This window comes from Chiloscyllium plagiosum, chromosome 37 (assembly GCF_004010195.1).
Source record: "Chiloscyllium plagiosum isolate BGI_BamShark_2017 chromosome 37, ASM401019v2, whole genome shotgun sequence".
NCBI classification, from domain to species: domain Eukaryota; kingdom Metazoa; phylum Chordata; class Chondrichthyes; order Orectolobiformes; family Hemiscylliidae; genus Chiloscyllium; species Chiloscyllium plagiosum.
In genome coordinates, this window is record NC_057746.1 from 16,912,862 (window position 1) to 16,925,147 (window position 12,286).

Sequence of the window (12,286 nt, forward strand, 5' to 3'; positions counted from 1 at the left end):
TATTATTGGGATAACAGCTGTCTGTGAGGATCAGTCAGTGGGGTTTATATTCTCAGTATTATTAGGGTGACAGTTGAGGCCGATGCTCGGTCTCTGTGGTTGTGGTTTATGTTCCTGGGTCTATTTGACTGGAAGGAGTTTAAACTCTCTCCGCGAATATCCCTACCAGCTTCAGTATTCTCCCTGAAGGCCTGCACGTCCCCACCTCCGGGCCGACTCTCAGCCCGCTGGCTCGATGCTGATGGTGGCGAGGTGGCGAGGTGGGAGGAGGAGGAGGAGGAGGAGGAGGAGGAGGAGGAGGAGGCCGCCGGTTGCTCTCCGTCCACCCACCTCTCCCCATCCCCATCCCCATCCTCCCCCTCCTCTCCCCATCCCCATCCTCCCCCTCCTCCCGCTGCCGGCTCCGCCTCGGGCTCGAGGGGAATGGGGGCTCGCTCACCTCCTCGCGCGCTCTCTGGAAAGTTCCGGCGCTTTCTGCATTGGGGCGGTTGGCGGTTGGCGGTTCCCAGGAGGACCCGGATGGAGCGGCCGTTACTGCGGAGATACTGGTCCGGCGGGGACAGCCACCTCAACGGTGTGGACTGTAGGCGACAGAGAGAGAGAGACCTACCCAGGATCATGAAATGTGGAGTGTCGGGTCAGTGTGCGCTGAAGTTCACATTATTTGGAGATGTCGATGTCGCATTGGGGTGTACAAAGTTTTTTTTATCAAAAAAACAAAAAAATCACAACAGCAGGTTATAATCTCACAGAGTTAATTGGAAGTTTCGGAGTTTGACATCGTTCATTTTCTTACGGCACTGGCCTCATGTTCCCTTTTCTTTCCTCTTGTGTCTTCAAGATCCGCCTCGACCGGGTTCATGACCACCCCATCCGTGACTGTCCTTGGGGAAGATGCCGGTGATCTACCTCCCAGATCTGCAGGGGGGTGGAGGATGGGGTTGCGGCCCCGGAAGTCGTCTTTTTAGTTGTTTTTGGCTCATCCGTAGTTTAAGGACCGCGGGTGGGGAGGGGGCTCCAAGTCCGGATGGTGTGTGTGTGTGTGAGTGAGAGAGAGAGGGAGGGTAACCTGCACCGGGTCGGTGTTGCTCTGCATCTGCTGACAGCCTGCTCCTGGAGGGTGGACCTCGGCACGTGTGGAAAGCGCAATGGAAAGGGAGCATTGCTGAGTTAAGTTTAAAAATCACACAACACCAGGTTATAGTGATTTACACATGAAAGAAGTGAAACTATCACTGTATTCTAACAGCTGAAAGGCTTAACAGACAATCAATTTTTCAGTGTATAATTTCAGTTACATCACACTGTAAATTTTTGCGATAAATTCTGTGTTATGATCGAGCCCTCCACTATCACCTGATGAAGGAGCGTCGCTCTGAAAGCTAGTGTGCTTCCAATTAAACCTATTGGACTATAACCTGGTGTTGTGATTTTTAACTTTGTACACCCCAGTCCAACACCAGCATCTCCAAATCATGATTGCTGAGTTAGTTAGTGCAGTGCAGCGCAGCTGGTAGCGAATGTGTTGGGGTTGAGGGGATCTCACTGAGACATCACCGATTTGGAGACTTCTGACTGGGATAAGGTGTGGGTGTGTAGGGGGAAGGGGGTAAATGGGGAGAACCTGCCACTCTCCTTTCATTGTACAAGTGTTTTGCAAAAAAAAAAGTTTTTTTTATCCTGATTTGAATATAGGTAACAGATACTGCCTAAGGCATCAAAGTCTCTGACCCAGACAAATCAGAATCTCTGCCTTTACGACCCCTCTTGGAAAAAAATGATTTGGAGATGCCGGTGTTGGACTGCATATACAAAGTTAAAAATCACACAACTCCAGGCTATGCTCCAACTGGTTTGTTTAGAAGCACTAGCTTTCCAAGCCCTGCTCCTTCATCAGGTGGTTCTTAAAAGAGCCGTATCGTCACCTCCCCCTTCCCCCCCCCAAAAAAATGCACCATGAATAACCAAAGATGGCTAAATTTTAAGACCCTTTAATCTTATACATTACATTGACAATAACCATGCAAACATGGACTACTACATTCCAGGCGAAAGTGAGGACTGCAGATGCTGGAAATTACACTCGAGAGTGTGGTGTTGGAAAAGCATAACAGATCAGGCAGCATCTGAGGAGCAGTAAAATTGACGTTTCGGACAAAAGTCCTCCATCAGGAATGAGGCTGGGAGCCTCGGGAGTTGTGAGATAAATGGGAGGGAGTGGGGCTGGGGGGAAGGTAGCTGAGAGTGCAGTAGGTGGATGGAGGTGGGGGTAATGGTGATAGGTCAGAGGGGATTAGATTAGATTACATTAGATTAGATTACATTACTTTACAGTGTGGAAACAGGCCCTTCGGCCCAACAAGTCCACACCGACCCGCCGAAGCGCAACCCACCTATACCCCTACATTTACCCCTTACCTAACACTACGGGCAATTTAGCATAGCCAATTCACCTGACCTGCACATCTTTGGACTGTGGGAGGAAACCGGAGCACCCGGAGGAAACCCACGCAGACACGGGGAGAACGTGCAAACTCCACACAGTCAGTCGCCTGAGGCGGGAATTGAACCCAGGTCTCAGGCGCTGTGAGGCAGCAGTGCTAACCACTGTGCACCGTGCACAGTGGAGTGGAGGGTGGAGTGGATAGGTGAGAAGGAAGATGGACAGGACAGGTCATGAGGGTGATGCTGAGCTGGAAGGTTGGAACTGGGATAAGGTGGGGGAAAGGGAAATGAGGAAACTGATGAAATCCACATTGCCATGGGGTTGGAGGGTCCCAAGGCGGATGATGAGGCATTCTTCCTCTAGGCATCAGGTAGTAAGGGTTTGGCGGTAAACGTGGCCCAGGACCCGCACGTCCTCGGTGGAGTGGGTAGGGGAGTTGAAGTGTTTGGCCACAGAGCAGTGGATTTGGTTGATGCGTGTGTCCTGGAGATGTTCTCTGAAGCAATCTACGAGTAGGTGTCCTGTCTCCCCGATGTAGAGGAGACCACGTCAGGTGCAATGGACACAGTTGATGACATTGGTGGAGGTACAAGTAAATTTCTGTCAGATGTGGAAGAGTCCTTTGGGGCCTTGGACAGAGGTGAAGGCGGAGGTGTGGGTACACACTTTGCACTTCTTACAGTTTTGTACTTCCTGCAGTGGCAGGTGAAGGTGCTGGCTGGGGAGGGTGGGTTGGTGGAGGGTGTGGTTCTGACGACGGAGTCGCGGTGGGAATGGTCTCTCCAGAATCCTGGCAGGGAAAAATATATCTGCTGGTGAGGTCCATTTGTAGATATGGAGGCTTGGAACTGGGATAATGTTGGGGGAGGGGGAATGAGGAAACTGGTGAACGTGGTGATCAGAGACTCTCTATGCAGAGGCACAGACAGATGTTTCTGCAGCTGGCAACAGAAAATCAGAATGGTGTGTTGTCTCCCTGGTGCCAGGATGAAGGATGTCTCAGGGTGCAGAATGTTCTCAAAGAGGAGAGGGACCAGCAGGAAGTCATTGTACACATTGGAATTAATGACATAGGAAGGGAACAAGATGCGATTCTGAAGGGAGAATACAAAATGTTTGACACGAATTTAAAAAGGAGGTCATTGAGGGTAGTAATATCTGGATTACTCATGGTGCTATGAGCCAGTGAGGGCAGGAATAGGAGGATGGAGCAGATGAATGCATAGATGAGGAGCTGGTGCAGGGGAGAAAGGTTCACATTTTTGGATCATTGAAATCTCTTCTGGGGTAGAAGTGACCTGAACAAGAAGGACAGAATGCACCTAAATTGGAAGGGGACTAATATACTGGCAGAGCTGCTTGGGAGGATTTCAACTAATAAGATGGAGGGGGTAGGACCAAGGGAAATAGTGAGAAAAGTGATCAATCTGAGACTGGTACGTGTTTTCCCCCACGATCCAACAGTAGAGCCTTCCTATGAAACCTTTCGTAAGCTGAAATAGCGTAAAGCGAAGAAACGTAAATTTATATGGGAAAATTTTCACCTTTTTCTTGTAAAAGCAAAATTTCTCTTTGATTTCTTTCGGTTGGCGAAAATAGGAACTAACATAAGTCTTTTGTAAAAAACGAAGTGGCATAAAGTGAACTTTCAAAAAGTGGGCAATACCTGTACAGTTGGGAAAGGGAAAGAGTCGAACAGTCAGGGCAGGCCGGAACAAAGCATAGAACAAGGTAAGACTGATTAATTAAACTGCATTTACTTCAATGCAAGACGCCTAATAGGAAGGCAAATGAACTCGCAATGGTTAGGAACATGGGACTTCAATATCATGACAATTACAGAAATGTGGCTCACAGATGGACAGGACTCCCTGCTTAATGTTCCAGGATACAAATGTTATACGAAGGATAGAAAGGGGGGGGGGGAGCAAGAGAAAAGGGGGGGGGGGAGCAAGAGAGGAGGGATGTGGTATTTTTGACAAGGGGTAGTATTACTTCGGAACCATACTTAGGGAGGATATTCCTGGGAATATATTCGGGAAAGTTATTTGGGTGGAACTGAGAAATAAACAAGGGATGATCATCCTATAGGGAATGTCTTATAGATCCTCCAATAGTCAATAGTAAATTGAGAAATTAACTTGTAAGGAGGTTTCAGTTATCTGGAAAATTAATAGGGTGGTTATGGTAGGGGATTTTAATTTTCCAAACATACACTCAGACTGCCATAGTATTAAGGGTTTAGATGGAAATGAATTTGAGTACAAGAAAAGTTTCTGATTCAGTAAGTGGAGGTACCTACTAGACAAGGTGTAAAACTTGATCTACTCTTGGGAAATAAGACAGGGCAGATGACTGAGATGTCAGTGGGAGAGCAGTTTGGGGCCAGCAACCATAATTCTATTAGTTTTAAAATAGTGTTGGAAAAGGATAGACTGGATCTAAAAGTTGAAGTTCTAAATTAGAGGAAGACTAATTTTGATGGTATTCAGCAAGAAATTTCAAAAGCTGATTGGGGGCAAGTAACGGGATGGTTGCGAAATGGGAAGCCTTCAAAAATGAGATAACGAGAGTCCAGAGATAGTATATTCCTGTTAAGGTGAAAGGAAAGGCTGGTACCTGTGGTGAATGCTGGCTCACCAGAGAAACTGAGGATTTGGTTTAGAAAAAAAAAGGAAGCACATGTTGGGTATAGACAGCAGCGATTGAATGAATCCTTAAAATATAAAAGCATTAGGAGTAGACTTAAGAGGGAAATCAAGAGGGCAAAAAGAGGACATGAGAGAGCTTTGGCAAAAACGGTTAAGGAGAAATCAAAGGGTCTTTATTGGTACATTAAGACCAAAAGGGTAACTAGGGAGAGAATAAGGCCCCTCAAAGATCAGCAAAGCAGTCTACGTGTGGAGTCGCAGGAGATGGGGGAGTAACTAAACAAGTATTTTGCATCAGTATTTACTGTTGAGAATGACCTGGAAGACAAAGAATGTGGGGAAATAGATGGTGAAATTTTGAAAAATGTCCATATCACTGAGAAGGTGGTATTGGATGTCTTGAAACACATAGAAGTGGATAAATCCCCAGGATCTGATCAAGTATACCCAAAAACTTAGTGAAAAGCTTGGGAAGTGATTGCTGGGCCCCTTGCTGAGATATTTTTGTCTTCGATACTCACTAGCAAAGTGCTAGAAGACTAGCGGCTGGGCTAATGTGGTGCCATTATTTAAGAAAGGCGGTAAGGAAAAGCTACAGAACTATAGACTGGTGAGCATGACAAAGGTGGTAGGCAGGTTATTGAATGGAATCTTGGGGGACAGGATTTACGTGTATTTGGAAAGACCATTCAGTACTGATCAGGGATAACATGGTTTTCTGCATGGGAAAGCATGTCTCATGAACTTAATTGAGCTATTTGAAGAAGGACGAAGAGGATTGATGAGGGCAGAGTGGTAGACATGGTCTATGTGGGCTTCAGTTAGGCATTCGACAGCTTCCTCACGGGAGACTGGTTAGCAAGATTTGATCCCATTGAATACAGGGACAGCTAGGCATTTGGATGAAGAGTGCCTGGAAGGTAGAACAAAGTGGGTGGTAGTGGAGGGTTGCTTTTCAGACTGGAGGCCTGTGACCAGTGGTGTGCTGCAAGGATCTGTGCTGGGTCCTCAACATTTCATCATTTATATAAATGATTTGGATGTAAACATAGGAGGCGTGGTTAGGAAATTGGAGGTGTAGTGGACAGTGAAGAAGGTTACCTCAGAGTACAAAGGGATCTTGATCAGATAGCCCAATGGGCTGAGGAGTGGCAGATGGAGTTAAATTTAGATAAATGCGAGGTGCTGCATTTTGGAAAAGTAAATCAGAGCAGGACGTGTACACTTAATGGTAAGGTCCTGGGGAATGATGCTGAGTGAAAGACCTTGTCATGCAGGTTCATAGTTCCTTGAAAGTAGAGTCACAGTTAGATAGGATAGTGAAGAAGTTTGGTATGCTTTCCTTTATTGGTCAGAGCATTCAGTATAGAAGTTGGGAGGTCATGTTCCAGCTGTACAGGACATTGGTGAGGTCACTTTTGGAATATTGCATGCAGTTCTCATCTCCTTCCTATCAGAAGGATGTTGTGAAACTTGAAAGTGTTCATAAAAGATTTACAAGGATGTTGCCACGGTTCGAAAGTTTTAACTATAGGGAGAGGCTAATTTAAGTGGAGCATTGGATGCTGAGGGGTGATCTTATAGAGGTTTATAAAATCATGAGGGGCATGGACAGGGTAAATAGACAAGGTGTTTTCCGTCGGTTGGGGGAGTCCAGATCTAGAGGGCATAGGTTTAGGGGGGCATTTTAAGAGGCAACCTTTTCACACTGAGGGTGGTGCGTGTATGGAATGAGCTTCCAGAGGAAGTGGTGGAGACTGGTCTACTCAGAACATTTAAAAGCATCTGGATGGGTATTTGAGTGGGAAGGGTTTAGAGGGATATGGGACTAAATTAGGCTGGCTTGTCTGGTCGGCACAGATAAGTGGGACCAAAGGTTTATTTCTGTGCTGTACGTGTCTATGATTGGATGAGTCCCTCATGGTCACCTCAGCCAATGCAGAAAAATGAATCCACACTGTTGATACCACTCTGAATTGCAACCAGCCAGGCATTTGAGCTCACTGACCAAAGCAGAGTGACTGCAGAGTGTACCTTGTTTCAGAAACACTGCAAGATCCTGCCCAGCATCATTTGACAGTACATAACCAACTTATAAAATCTCCCATCTCCAAGGAGCAGACTAATGGGAACACCACCATCTGCAAGTTCACCTTCATGTCTCTCAGCATCCTACCTTGGAACTGTATCACTGGTCCTTCACTGTCACTGGACTATAATCTGTGAACTCGCTCTATGTTGCAGGGAGAAACATGAAAGAGGAGTCCTAAGTTCTGTGTTCCATTGTACAAGTGACCTTTACTCAGAACTCCATTACCACAATTGTGGAAGAGGCCTGAGACCACCCTGAATCTGGCTTTCACCTGGGGCTTAGTTGCCCTCTGAAATACAGCTCAGATCAGAAGTCAGTGACGCAATGGGTTCCCCAACTGAGTACAAATTTTTATGCCTTTAATGTTGCAACAATTACGTGCAAACTTTACATCATTGTTAGGCTCACCTTCTACCCTTTACTAAATAACAAACTTGGCACTGTGGCTAAAAGAGGCCTTACAAAAGTGCTCCGTACTAAAATGCTTATATGTTTTTAAAACTGCCTGTTTACACAAACGTGAATAACTTACGTATTGTATCTTCTGAAGGAGAATCTTATCCTGTATCTCTGTATGGAGACTGCAAGTCTAGCTTTGAACATCTGCTATATGTAACTGTCCACGCCTTTTGGCTATCATGTATTAACTAAAAAAGCACCAAGTGGCCATCTTGTCAACTTTAGTCATGGTCTGCTACAACACTCTCCAACAACAGTGTGCCTGTTTATGCAAAAGGTGGACTGCAATGAATCAATATTCTTGCTCACCAATACTTTTTAAGGGTGCGTAACACTGTAACACTCAGATGTCATCAGCCAGTTAAAAAGGGGAAAAAGAGCAGTTTGTTGAATCCGCTACACTGGTACAAGAAAAGGCTGTTAAGCCCCTCTAATCTCTTGTGATGGAGTAGGAGGAGGATGTTTGGCCCCTTGAGTTTTTGACAGCATGCCATTCAGTTCTTCTGATCTGTGATGCTGGGTATTATAAGCAGAGAGGACAAATGTCTGCACTGCATATCAATTGACCTGGCTGCAAGATGAAAATCTCTATTGCCCCATGGGATCATGTGACTCTGCAAAGCCAGGAGTCAATGTATTGTTGCATTTCTAACAAAACATCTCCCTTTACAGTCAAAACTGTTGCTTGTATTTTCGCTTACATAATGAGTTGCCCAGTTTATCCATGATGGGCACGAATGACGGCATGCAACAGTAGTTCATTGTACGTGCTGGCATTCATCATTGGTTGTACTTCTGGGTGATGCTGCTTATCCTGGGAGTGTCATTCCCATGTCACTTGTAGTTTCTGCATGACGTATGTTCCATTTCCAATATTGGGGTTTTGTGGGCAATGGGGGCTGATGCTTGATTTTTAGCATGTGCAGATGTTGTATTCACATCTTAATTAGTCAGCTGCTGTGATGGAACGGTCACTCCCTTTGTGCTGTGGATGCAATGGTATAACTGGTTTTATTTGGGGAGATGATGGTCTAGTGGCATTATCATTGAACTATTAATCTTGACATTCTGGTAATGTTCTGGGGACCTGGGTATGAATCCTGCCACGGCAGATGGAATTTGAATTCAATAGATATCTGGAATTAGGAATCTAACAACAACCATGAAGCCATTGCCGATTCTTGGGGGAAAAACTCATCTGGTTTACTAATGTCCTTCAGGCAAAGGAAACTGCCATCTGGCCAGGCCCAGCTGTGACTCTCGACCCACAGCAATGTAATTGATACTTTGAGGCAAACACAAGAGACATTTTAAAATCAGTTTCTGCAAGTTTGGAAATCAGCGAAGAAAAATTATGCAGCCTTGAGACAATTGAAACAATTGAAACAACACTTTGAGACAATTGAAGAATAAGGAAATAATCAATAGATATTAGTAAAGGCTGGACTTCAAATCTGTCACAGAAAGTATGTAATGTTTTATTATAACATTGTTGTAAATGTACATTGTAAGTTTTTATTCAGCAAAATGGTATTCTAAGCAAAGTGATAACAAATACGGAGACAAAACCTTCATCACTGTCCTTGATGCTGTATAGGCTCAGTAAATTGGGAAACAAATTACTGCAGAATACTTCAATAAAGCATTCTGATGATTTCTGAAGTACTGCTGTAGGGTAAAATGATCACAAACATGAGAAAGTGCTTTCTGTGTCAGACATCACAATTAAACACACAGTTAAGTTAATCAATGAGTATACCCAGTTCGGCTGATTGGAATAATAAATTTTAAGTTAATGACATAAAAAAGAAGTTTTGAAAATGCATTGTGTTAACCAATTATCCAGCGCTGGGCAAAAGATAATTTCATAATTCAGAGTCTGCAGCACAGTCTGTAAGATGTGGCCCAGCATATCCATTCAACCATTACCTTCAAGCTGGTGGATCAACCCTGGTTCAATGGAGAGTGCAAGAGGACATACCAGGAGCAGTGTCTAGTAGACCTGAAATGAGGTGTCAACCTGGTGAAGCCACTAAACAGGACTATTTGCATAAGCAGCAAATGATAGACAGAACTCAGCAATCTCGCAAACATTGGATCAAATCTGAACTCTGCAGTCTGCTACATCAAATCATGAATGGTAGTGGTCAATTAAATAACTCATAGAGGACACGTCTCCACAAATATCCCCACCCTCAATGAGCAATGAGTAAGGATGAAGCTTTTGCAGCAATCTTCAGCCGGAAGTGCTGAGTGGATGATCCATCTCTGCCTCTGCCAGTAGTCCCCAGCATTGTGGGTACCAGTCTTCAGCCAATTCGATTCACTCCACATGATATCAAAAAAACAATTGGAGACAACGGATACTGCAAAGGCTACGGGCCCTGGGAACGTTCCAGCAATACTATTGGAGACTTGTGCTCCAGTACAGCTGCAACACTGGCATCTGCCTGACAATGTGGAAAATTGCCTGGGTATGTCTTGTACATAAAAAGCAGGAAAAATCCAATCTGGCCAATTACTGCCCCATTCAGTCTACTGTTGATCATCAGTAAAGTGATGGAAGGTGTTCTCAGGAATAACTTGCTCAGTAATGCCCAGTTTGGATTCCAGCAGGATGGCTCACTGCTGAGCTCACTACAGCCTTGGTTCAAAATGAACAAAACTACTGAATTCCAGATGTGAGGTGAGAATGACAGCCCTTGACATCAAGGCCGCATTTGACCAAGTGTGGCATCAAGGAGCCCAAGCAAAACTGGAATCAATGAGTTACACGGGCACACTCTCCCATGGTTGGCATTGTATTGTAGGAAGATGATTGTGGTCACTTCAGCTCCAGGGATCTCTACAGGAATTTGTCAGGGTTGTATCCTGTGCCCAACAATCTTCAGATGCTTCATCAATGACTTTCCCCACCACCCTCAATCATAAGGTCAGAAATGAGAATGTTTGTTGATGAATGCAAAATGTTCAGCACCATTCACGACTACTCAGGTACTGAAGCAATCATGTTTAAATACAAAGAGTTCAAGTTAACAGCCAGGCTTGCTCTGACAAGTGACAAGGAACAATCGTGCCAAACAAATGCTAGGCTTTAACTATCACTAATGAGAAACAATCTAACCAATGCCCCCTTGATTTTCAGTGGTGTTAGCATCACTGAATCTCCCATTATCTACATCCTGAGGGTTATTATTTAACCAGAAACTCAACTGGACTCACATCACAAACACTGGCTACAAGAGCAGGTCAGAGGCTAGAAATACTGCGGCGTGTAACTTGCCTCCTGACTTCTCAAAGCCTGTCCAGTATCTGCCCCCAATCAACTTTTGAAAGTTGTTGCCTAATACCATCAAAGTTGGCCTTCCTCCGATTTAGAAATTCAACTGTTACATCTATTCTTTTCCATCATTATTTTAAATGAATAGAATTATGCTCGCTGGCTCCCTCACTTACACCTCAATCACCTTCCCTACCTTATCTCCCAAGAGTAGAGTTTTGCACCTTCTGTAGTAGGTACATCCACATACTGAATCAGAAGATGTTTTTATACATGCTTAGTAAATTTCTCTCCATCTCAACCTCTCATCACTATGGCAGTCCCAGTCCATGTTTGGAAAGTTAAAATCCCCATCAGAATCACCCCATTATTCTTACAGATAATTGAGATGTCCCTACAAATTTGTTTTTCAATTTCCCACTGACTACTGGCAGGGTCTATAATATAATCCCAATAAGGCAATCATCCCTTTCTTATTTCTCAGTTCCATAGAAAAAACCTCCCTGGATGTGTCCTCCCCAAATACAGCCATAATGCTATCCCTTATCCAAAATGCCTCTCCTCCTCCTCTCTTGCCTCCATTTCTACATTCCTATGACATTTGCATCCTGGAACATTAAGTTGCCAGTCCTACCTATCCCTTGCCTACACATCTGTAATTGCTGGGATATCCCAGTCCCATGTTCCTAACCGTGCCCTGAGTTCATCTGCCTGTTAAGTCTCTTGCATTGAAATAAATGCAGTTAATCAGTCCTATTTTGTTCTTTGCTTCATTCCTGCCTGTCCTGACTGTTTGATTTGCTCCTTTTATCAACTGTATCAGTCTCAGATTGATCTCTTTCCTCACTATGTACCCACCTTCTCACCTCTCCCTCCCCCCAACCCCAAACCTTACGAGTTTACATCCCCCCGAGCAGCTCTAGGAAATCTCCCTGCCAGTAGATTAGTCCCTTTTCAGTTCAGGTGCAATCCGTCCTTGTACAGGTCACATTTACTCCAGAAAAGATTCCAATGATCCAAAAAATGTGAACCCTTCTCCCCTGCACCAGCTCCTCAGCCACTCATTCATCTGCTCTATCCTCCTATTCCTGCCCTCACTAGCTCATAGCACCAGGAGTAATCCAGATATTATTACACTTGAGGTCCTCCTTTTTAAATTCCTGTGTAACTTTCTATGTTGTCCCTTCAGAATCTCATCTTTTCCCCTTCCTCTGTCACTAGATCCAATGTGTACAACGACTTCCTGCTTCCTCTCCCCTTTGACTATATTCTGCACCCTCTCTGAGATATCCTTGATCCTGGCACCAGGGAGGTAACACAGCATTCTGCTTTTTTACTGCTGGCCACAGAAGTGTCTG

The 12,286-nt window shown here is 44.7% G+C and overlaps 1 long non-coding RNA gene across 1 annotated transcript; it reads left to right on the plus strand.

Annotated features, from left to right (window-relative positions):
- Positions 1-449: 449 nt before the first annotated feature.
- On the plus strand, positions 450-9,302 carry LOC122541324. The gene is made up of 2 exons (XR_006309568.1): positions 450-637; positions 8,869-9,302. It is a non-coding gene; the product is annotated as an uncharacterized LOC122541324 (long non-coding RNA).
- The last annotated feature ends 2,984 nt before the right edge of the window (positions 9,303-12,286 follow it).